At 39.1% G+C, this 10,448-nt stretch overlaps 1 pseudogene; it reads left to right on the top strand.

The window, feature by feature from the left end:
* The first annotated feature begins 8,219 nt into the window (after positions 1 to 8,219).
* On the top strand, positions 8,220 to 10,031 carry LOC118058412 (EH domain-containing protein 2-like; annotated as a pseudogene).
* The last annotated feature ends 417 nt before the right edge of the window (positions 10,032 to 10,448 follow it).

The raw sequence follows: 10,448 nt of genomic DNA, 5'->3' as shown, positions 1-10,448 counted from the left end.
AGGAATGTAGTTGCTTGAGATTCGGAGACTTCCAAGGCTGATGTAGTGGAATCAGCAGATTGCATGGGACTAACAGATTTTATAGGATTTGTTGCTGTAATTGTCTCTGTAGGTGTAATATTCTCTTTACCCGCCCTCAAGCGTAACGGAGCAGCGCGAAGATTGAGCTTGGACTTAAGAAAAGAGAATCGATCATGACTCAGGCCTTTGGTGAATATGTCAGCAAGCTGATGAGAGGATGGAACATAGAATGTATGGAGAGATTTACGAGCAACTAATTCGCGAACAAAGTGATAGTCAATCTCAATATGCCGAGTGCGAGCATGGAAAATTGGATTGGCAGCTATGTGGATAGTAGAGATATTATCGACATAGATGCAAGGAGCAGTCTGAAGAGGGATACCAAGTTCGCGAAATAAGAATCCAAACCAGCAGATTTCAGCAGCTGTGTGGGCAAGGGCACGATATTCAGCTTCAGTGCTAGACCGAGAAACAGTAGACTGTTTCTTGGCAGTCCATGTAAGAAGATTAGGGCTGAAAAATATGCCAGCACCAGTGGTAGATCGACGATCATCAATAGAGCCAGCCCAATCAGCATCAGAGAAGCTGCGTAAAGTGAAGTCATCAGACTGGTGAAACACAAGACCTTGCTCAACTGTACCCTTAATATATCGAAGAATACGTTTGACAACCTGAAGATGGGAAGAACGAGGGTTGTGCATGAACTGGCACACTTGATTGACATCAAATAAAATATCAAGTCGCGATAGAGTAAGATATTGGAGGCCACCCACCATGCTGCGATAGGTAGAGGGATCAGATAAGGGATCGCCATCCAAACAAGAGAGTCGAGTGTCAGACGGTAATGGTGTAGGACATGGTTTACAATCAGTCATATTAAACTGTTTCAATAAATCAACTACATATCTAGTTTGAGAGAGGAATAAATGATCAGTGAACCGTGTAATTTCCATGCCAAGGAAAAAGTTAAGCTCACCCAATCGGCGACTGTCAAAGGTGGAGCACAATTGATCAAGAAATCGGTGGACATGCTGGAGTTCAGAACCGGTGACAATGATATCATCTACATAAACAAGAACATAGATGGTGCTGGAAGAGGAACGATGAATGAAGAGTGATGCATCAGATTGACTATGGGCAAATCCCTGAGCAAGGAGAAAGGCACTGAGACGTTGGAACCAAGCTCTAGGAGCCTGCTTAAGGCCATAAAGAGCCTTATGGAGCTGACAGACAGCCTGAGGACGTGAAGGATCATGAAAACCAGGGGGCTGTTTCATGTAAACTGTTTCTTCCAAGTAGCCATTCAAGAACGCATTCCGAACATCAAGTTGTTGAAGGGACCAGTTACAGGACACAACTAGAGATATGATGGTGTGAATGGTGGCCGGTTTAACCACCGGGCTAAAAGTCTCTGCATAATCAAATCCTTCTTGTTGATTGAAGCCTTTGGCGACAAGGCAGGCCTTGTAGCGATCAACAAAGCCATCAGCTTTCCGTTTTACTTTGAAGACCCATTTGCAGCCAACAATGTTCATGTGAAAGGAGGCGGGAACCAAAGACCATGTGTGATTTTGCATGAGAGCATCATATTCATCCTGCATGGCTGCTTGCCAATGACTGTATTTGGAAGCCTGGGTGAAACTTGTTGGTTCAAGGAACATGAGATCAGAGCAAGCGGCAAAGAGAGCCTGGGGTAAAGGGTGCGGAGTGGTGTGAGAGTAGAGAGGTTTTGGTTCAGGACCAAAGGGGATGATGGTCTTGAGACTCTTGAATTTTTAAGGAGGGTTTGGTGTATCAGGAGAGTTAGGAAGGAGAGATGGGTCAAGAGGGGAAGAAAGAGGTGTTGACACGGGTGAAGGGGTTGTGGTGTGGATGACAGGCGTGGTGTTTGTAGTGCTGGTTTGTGGAGGATGGCTGGATTGGGAGACAGGAGAAGGAACGACTTCTATTGGACTAGGAGAGAGAGGTGGTGTTGGGGAAGGTTGTTGTGGGTTGGCAAAGTTTGTGACCAATGAAGAGGCAAGGATAATGGGTGCAGAGTGGGTTGGATTTGTAGAATTATGGGTTTCTTCATAGTACAAACCGGGCCCAACATCAAGGTGAGCAGTAGGTGTGGATCGAGCAATTGAAGTAGACTGAAGTTGTGTGTAGGGGAAGCTTACCTCATCAAAAACCACATGACGAGATATATAAATCCGACCTGAAATAGGATCAAGACAGCGATAGCCTTTGTAATGATCATCATAGCCAATAAATACACATGGAGCATATTTGAAGGATAATTTATGTTTGTTGTATGGGACCATATGAGGGAAACAGGCACATCCAAAACTTTTGAGAAATGCATAATCCGGTGTCCGTTGAAGTAATTTCTCATAAGGAGATATGTGATCAAGCTTAGGAGTTGGTAGGCGATTAATCAGAAAAACCGCAGTAGAGAAGGCTTCAGCCTAAAAGCTATGGGGCAAACGGGATTAGGCCAATAAACAGAGTCCCATTGCAACAATATGTCGATGTTTCCTTTCCACCACTCCGTTTTGTTGAGGAGTGTATGGACATGAGATCTGATGAGATATTCCATGATCATGTAAAAATGTCAGAAATAATTTACTGGTAAATTCACCGCCACCATCAACCTGCAGTTGTTTAATGTGAGAGCTAAACCGATTTTCCACCAACTTTTTGAAGTGAACAAATGTAGTAAAAACATCTGATTTCTTAGCCAATGGATATAACCAAGTAAATCGAGTATGATCATCGACAATGGAAAAATAATAACGATAGCCAAAATTTAAGGAGATTGGTGCAGGACCCCATAAATCAAGATGTAAAAGTGCTAATGGAAATTGAGCATGAGACTGCCTGTCTTCAAATGGAAAACGACAAGATTTTCCCAACGGGCAGATATGACAATTTTTATTGGAGACAATTGCACCATCAAGTGGTAAGTGGTACTTATTCAACAATGTAGTAAAGACTGAATGAGATGGGTGTCCAAGTCTGGCATGCCATACATCTTGTGTTGTACGCTTTCTATAACAAGCGATTCGACGAGCAATAGAAGAGGATGTCTGAATGTGATAAAGTCCATCGTAACTACTGCCAGTAAGAAGTACCTTCTCCGTTTTGTTGTCCTTCACAGAAAAACCATTAGCATCCATTTTAAAGTAGCAATCATTATCACAGCAAAAGTGACGGATAGAGATCAAGTTTTTGCGAATAGCAGGCACACACAAAACTTCATTAAGATTTAATGATTTTTGCACCCCGGTCAATTGTGTGTTGCCAATATGAGTTATTGCTAAGTGATTGCCATTTCCAACAATAATTGTATCAGTACCTGTGTAAGGATGAGCATCGGGGAGGGAGGTTGAGTTGGCTGTCATGTGATGAGTAACACCTGAATCAAGACACCAATTGATATTTTCCACATTAGCAATAGGAGAAGAAGAGGTGGTAAAGTTCTCTGCCATATATGCATGAGGCCTACGGTCAGGACAAAACCTAGCTATGTGACCCTGTTTATCACACCGAAAACAAGTGACTTCACTGCGTTGGGTATTGGAGAATCGGCCTTGAGGTGTTGGAAGCAGAGGAGGACGCCCATCAGAGAGAGTTGCAGGAGAAGAGGTGGGAACAACAGATTGAGGGTCGCGAGGCTAAGAGTTGCGGTCTGGAAACCAAGCCCCTTGAGCTGACTCCTAATGCCCTGTTCGCCTTGATCCACGCCCTTGATTCCAGTTCCTGCCACGACCACGTCCTTTTCCAAATCCGTGATGAGGATTGTGATTATGACTAGGCATGTTTGAGTGGAAAGGGCGTTCTTTGACCATACGGTCAGCAGCCATAGCAACTCCTGAAGTCATGGTAAGGGACATCCATTTCTGTAAATGCTCTTCTCTGAGAGCTAAATCATAGAATTGATCAAAGTCAATATCCGGATGCAAGTGAAGCGTTGTGGCTAGCTCTTTGTATTCAAGGCCAAGTCCATCCAAAACATAGCTGATTAATTCATCATCGTCCATGGTTGCACCAGATTGTATGAGAGAATCAAAGAGTGATTTGGCATAATTGAGATAATCAACCACTGTGGTGCTGTTGTCCTTCCGGAGAGTGCGAATTTGGTCTCAAAGAATCCGTACACGGGTGCTAGCAAGGGGTGAGAGACGCTTGGCCAGCATGGTCCAGGCTTGATGAGCAGTGGTACATGGGATGAGAAGTGTTTTGATGGAAGAGGAGGAAGTTGCTTTGATCTAACTCAGGACCAATTTATCTTTTGCTAATTCTGGGTGCACAGAACCATCTTCTTGCACTTTGGGTGGTTTTGTGTTATTTTCTATGACTGCTGTAAAGCCATGCATCTCCAGTATGTCTTCAAATTGGGATTTCCAACTCAGGTAGTTGGTGCGATCCATGGGGACAGTGAACAAGGATGAGATATTGAAGGAGGTGGGCAAGGAATGGGATGAGAGTGGAGGTGAGGAAAGTTTCGACATTTCAGAAATCAGTTTTGACATATCAAGATTGCTTGATTCTCCAGTTTTGGGTGTGTTGGCCATTGGTTTGGGTATGATCGATATTTTGAGGGTTAGCTCCAAAGAGCTCTGATACCATATAAGAAATATAAACTCAATGGGAGAGGAAAGGATGAGAGCAGAGAGATTGAGAATTATTGCTTCACAACCGTAACTCCTATTAGGTTGCATGCAAGTATATATATTAGTACAGGGGTAGACTTTCCTATTTACAGAAACTCAGCACTGTAAGGTAAGTCCAATCAATTACATGTATTACAAAGGGAATGTCAATTAATCATTCTAACTAAGGAATGTAGTTGCTTGAGATTCGGAGACTTCCAAGGCTGATGTAGTGGAATCAGCAGATTGCATGGGACTAACAGATTTTATAGGATTTGTTGTTGTAATTGTCTCTGCAGGTGTAATATTCTCTTTACCATGGAGGGCCATATGGTGTCTCTTATAATTTCTAATACACACACACACACACACACATGTTGTTTTTAGAAAAAAGAAAAAGAAAAAGAAGAAGCTGTAATTATGCGCACATATAATCCTACAAATTAAGCAATTTAAAAAAAAAAATTGATTCAGAAGTGAAATTGAAATCTCTTAACTAGCATTGAGTTAAAAAAAAAATAGGAAGTTTAACATTAGCTAATCAATCTTCTATATTTACATGTATAGGGCAATATTCAAAAATAAATATAGATATTACAATATATATAAAACAAAGAGTGAGCTAGGAGTGAAATTGAGAAACTTCCAAATTTTGACAGAAGTAGAAAAGGAAATAATCTTTCTTAATAATTAAAAAAGATAACAAGATACTCATAAGCTTATAAAATTAATTAACTTCCTTTATATATATATATATATATTGGCTTCATGAATAAAGCTCTCGCATTAACTCCGTAAGAAAATTTATTGCTTTTTAATTCATTCTCAAGAAAATTAACAAGGGAAACCCTAAACCCTAATCCCTTCCAAGCTAATTAATCAAAGGTCATGGCCACCAAAGTGAAGAAGCAAAGCCTAGGCCGACAAAAGATCGAGATCAAGAAAATAGAAAACAAAAGCTCCCTAGAAGTTACTTTCACAAAGCGTCGCAAAGGTCTTTTTAACAAGGCTAGTGAGCTCTGCGTCCTAACCGGAGCTGAGGCGGCAGTTATCGCATTCTCTCCGGGCAAGAAGGCCTTTGCCTTTGGTTATCCCTCTGTGGACACCGTTATAGACCGCTATTTAAGCGCAAATACAGAAGAGGGAAGATCAGTGAATACAAGTGCTAGTCATCATCGAGTGGTCCTGGAGAGCAGGAAGCAATATGCAGAGGCCCTTGCAAAGAAGGAGGAGGAAAAGAAGCGAGTGGAGACGATGAAGGAAGGTGGGGAAGTTGGGTTTGGACGGGATAGGTTTTGGTGGGATCTAAGTATAGAAGACATGGGATTGGAGGAGCTTGAGCGGTATGTGGTTTCAATGGAAGAGCTTAAGAAGAATGTTGGAATTAGGGTTGATGAGTTGGAGAAGGCAAGCAACTCTCCGTCCAGATTCTTGGATTTGGATTCCGGCCTCAACGCAAAGGGAATTGATAGATATATATGAGAGTATCTGCATGAATTAATTGCATCTGCCTAGTTCTTACGTTTTACTAGCTACTAGTCTTCGTGGCTACATGCATGGATTTGGAGGTGTACGTACGCAGTATTATCCTTGTATCCCTCCTCCATCTATTATTAGTGATAATTAAATATTTTATCAAACATGCGCATGCTTCCATCCAAGATGACATCAAAAGTTTATAATACTTGTGTAATACTAAAATTTATAATAATTTTATACCAAGATTAATTGTCATGATATATTGGTTTTTATTTTAATAAAAACACTTGACAAACACGTGTAAATTAAACAGAATATTTAACTGATAACGAAGGAATCAAGGAGTGGCATTGTTTAATGTATATACATTGTATTTGAAAAACAATTGATATGATCAAAATGTTTGAAACTCACATGAGAGAGATAGCGGGTATATATATATATATTGAGATTTCCTTAAAAAAAAAAAAACAAATCGAAAATGGCGCAATTTCAAAAAATTTGTTTGTAAATCAAAGTGAAGATAGGCCTAGCTAGCTAGCCAGTTATGCTTTTTGTTGCTAATGTTATATAGTTCTTAATTTTCATTCTTATTTATTACTTCCCTTGAAACGAGAGACAGAGGGATCATATATAGTTTATGCTTGTGTTGCACCTCCTGAAATTGAAAGAGAAATAGAAATTGATTAAATTAAATTAGAAGAGGGATCTAAAGAGATGGAGGGGGGGATGCAGTCACTCGTTCATATTCAAAAGAGTATCGGCATTCGTGATGTTCTAGTATCGGCACCATATCTGATCCTTGTGTTACAAAAAAGTAAGTTTGGTGGTTGTGCTTCCAGTACTGTATTTTTTTGTATTCAACTTCTTCTTCTGTTTTCTAAATCTCGCAGCTATCATACATGGAGGGCATCAAGCCGCCATCGATGGAAGGCATTGATGCCTTACTAGCTATAAGCTGTCTGCTTTATCTCGTTTTTTTATGCTGGGGTCATTTGGATGGTCTAAATATTTCCCTCTATTTTCTCCAGAAAAACAAGAGTTCAACATTTGAAATTAATGGTAAGTAATTCCCCAGCTTCGGTTTCATAGGCTGCCCTGATCGTTAGTTAAATTGGGTCAGTATTCCATGCAGCTACGACTATCAACAGGCTCTCCGCAATCAGGTCCAAAATCATCAATTGGAAAGGTGAGAGCCTCATGTACCAATGTACCATCATTCATTATAGAAGAAGAAGAAGAAGAAGAAGAAGAAACCCTGACCTCTGTTCTTGGTTGCCAACCTCGATCTTTCTCGTCGAAAGATTGCAAGTTACACTGCTTAGGGATTATGGATACTTGTATAGAAATTCTGTTATGACTGATCATACTTCAACTACTTAATCTATAATTTGTGGCTGCAATAGTTTTGCACTAGCTAGATTCTTGTTCCTAGCTACTCGTCCCTTGACGAAATGGTCGTGTCTTTGATTTGCTTTTTTGATGATCTCCCTTTATTGCCTTCTTTGTTTTTCTTCAGATGCCGCTCAATTCAGTTACATCGATAATTGATGGCCTGACAAGATTGTATAGAGAAAAGCTAAAGCCATTGGAAGTTACATATCGTTTTAATGATTTTGTTTCCCCTTTATTGGTGAGTGTTTGCGCATTGATCATTTTATATGATTTATTATTACTGAATCTTTCAACTTTGATAATTCTACGTGATTTGATTGTTTATTCTCTTTGCCTTGGTTATAAATCAACTGTTATCATAGCATCTTGACACCTACATACACGCATCTTGCAAGACTCCTGTGTGCGTCATGTTGATTTTGGTTGCTTGTTTCTCAATATTTTTTTATTGGCCGGAGCTCACATTGGACTAGAGCCGACAACTGACAGATTTGTTGCTGTGATGGTATAAACATTTTCATGCTCTTGTTTTATTTTGAAAGCATTTATATCTTTTTACATTCATGGCTTTTGCATTTTGTAACATCTATCAAGCTCATACCAATACACCAAAAGCCTCCTAGTAACCAATCATTTGAGTTGCTAACAGATCTTGTGATTTGATGATAATCATTAATTATGATTACTTCATTTTATTTTCATGATGGATGTTCAGTTTGTTTTATCATTGTTTCCACTTGCTCATAGTCTTTTAACTTCAGTCTGGATCTGACGAAAGAAGCACACCTGGGAACACTGCTGCTGTTCAGGCAGATATGCCATTTAGGGGCTTAACAAGTTTTGGAGGAGCATTCTTATCAAAGTTTGAGTGTGCTCAAATGCCTCATCCAGTAAGTTTACGTTTGCGTTTAATTTTTCTCAGCTGTTATCTGCTCTCTACTCTGTTATTTGTTACCGTTCCTACTGTGGATGAGGCATGCAGCATCTAGATGAAATCACAATTATTGACACTCCTGGGGTTCTCTCTGGAGAAAAGCAACGAGCACAAAGGAGTTATGATTTTACTGGTGTTATATCATGGTTTGCAGAAAAAGGTGATCTGATTCTTCTTTTGTTTGATCCTTATAAACTTGATATCAGTGATGAGTTTAAGCGAGTAATTGCATCTTTGCGAGCCAATGATGGCAAAATACGTGTTGTGTTGAACAAGGCTGACCAAGTCAATACCCAACAGGTTAGATGCTTTTTTTCTCCTACTTTCACTTCTAAAAACTGAGTTTAACAGGGCCATGTAACCTGCTTATCTGTTGACATCATTTTATAGTTGATGAGAGACGTTTATGGAGCACTAATGTGGTCGCATGGAAAAGTTCTGAATACTCCTGATGTTTCTCGTGTTTATATTGGGTATATGCCCTTTCTGATCTTTCATGCATTATTTGCTCTTAAAATCTTAACCTCTCCTTAGACTGCCATGCTGCCCCCTTGACCATTTCATTTGCTGCTGCCTATTCTTCCCGCGTTATATATATTCATCTGATTAATCTCTATCATCTTACTGCAAGATTTTCCTTTCATAAGATTGTGGTACTTGTATCTACATGGTCGACCCTAGATGTTATACTTGTTCAAATCCAATGTCATTTAAGAGATCCTGGCATTATTTGCAACTGTAGATTCTAAGTCTGTTAGTCTTTTGTTTTTCTTGCAGCTCATTCAATGACAAACCTATTGATGAAGAAACTGCCAGCCCAATGTTCTGTGATCTTTTTGAAAAAAGAACAGAATGACCTTCTCATGGACTTGCTTGATATTCCTAAGAAAGCTTGTGATCGTCGAGTAAGTTCAGCATTTTCAACTCAACTTTTTGTGGCTTTCTGCTTGTCCTGACATGCATATCTGTATGTGATTCTCATTTTTGTGCATGTGTCTAATGAGCACCTGTGTGTTTCTATAGTGCATGCTTTGTATATCTGTATATATCTAATTCCTGGGCAGTTATAGTTTTATTGAAACTACTAGCTAGTTAATGGTGAGATGGTATCTGCATCCTACAGATCAATGAGTTTGTGAAGCGTGCTAGAGCAGCTAATATCCATTCCTACATAATTAGCCATCTCCAGAAGGAGATGCCTTCTCTAATGGGCAAGACTAAGACTCAAAAACGCCTTATCAATAATCTTGAAGATGAATTTGCAAATTCAGAAGTGAAACAGAGTAGTGTGAGGAAGGCAGAAGGGTGTTCGTTGCAAGAAGTGCTGTGGAAACGCGTACTTGTCGTATGTAAATATATTTTATTACATGCTTGTTAACATAACATTTGGAGCTTTGCTGAAAAGCTTGCTTGGATTTTAAGCATGATTGCCAGTTTTTGAAAGGGATGATGATGCCTTGCAGAAATTTGGATTTCGTATTCATTCATTGTTTTGATTGATTGTTGTGCTTTCCTTGCAATCACCGTTTTGTCTATCCTTAATTCTAGGCCGGTGACGAGCAACGCATTAGGGTGTTATAAAAAAAATTGTGACTTTCCAAATATTTTTTAAAACTAATAAAAAAAAATAAAAATTCATAATATTTATTATAATATAAAAAATTTAAATTTTAACTAAAATAGTGTATTCAAGTAATTTAATACATCAACTCAAGACTAAAACGAAAATCTTGTGAAAACAAAAAAAACAAATCATGCCAAAAAAAAACACTCTTAACAATCAACAGAAAGTTAAGAATCTAAAAATAATATTAAAAAAAAAGAAGTGAGTTCAACGAACTTAATAAAAAAATAACATTTAATATACATTATAGCATAGTTTTGAAATCCAACTTGATAGTCAATCTGGTTTAATAATCAGGTCACGGGTCAAATGGATTGATCCAGGTCAATCCAAAAAAAAAAAATTTAGTTGGCAGAGG

This window comes from Populus alba, chromosome 4 (genome assembly GCF_005239225.2).
Source record: "Populus alba chromosome 4, ASM523922v2, whole genome shotgun sequence".
NCBI lineage: Eukaryota > Viridiplantae > Streptophyta > Magnoliopsida > Malpighiales > Salicaceae > Populus > Populus alba.
This window is presented reverse-complemented; position numbering and strand designations above follow the sequence as displayed.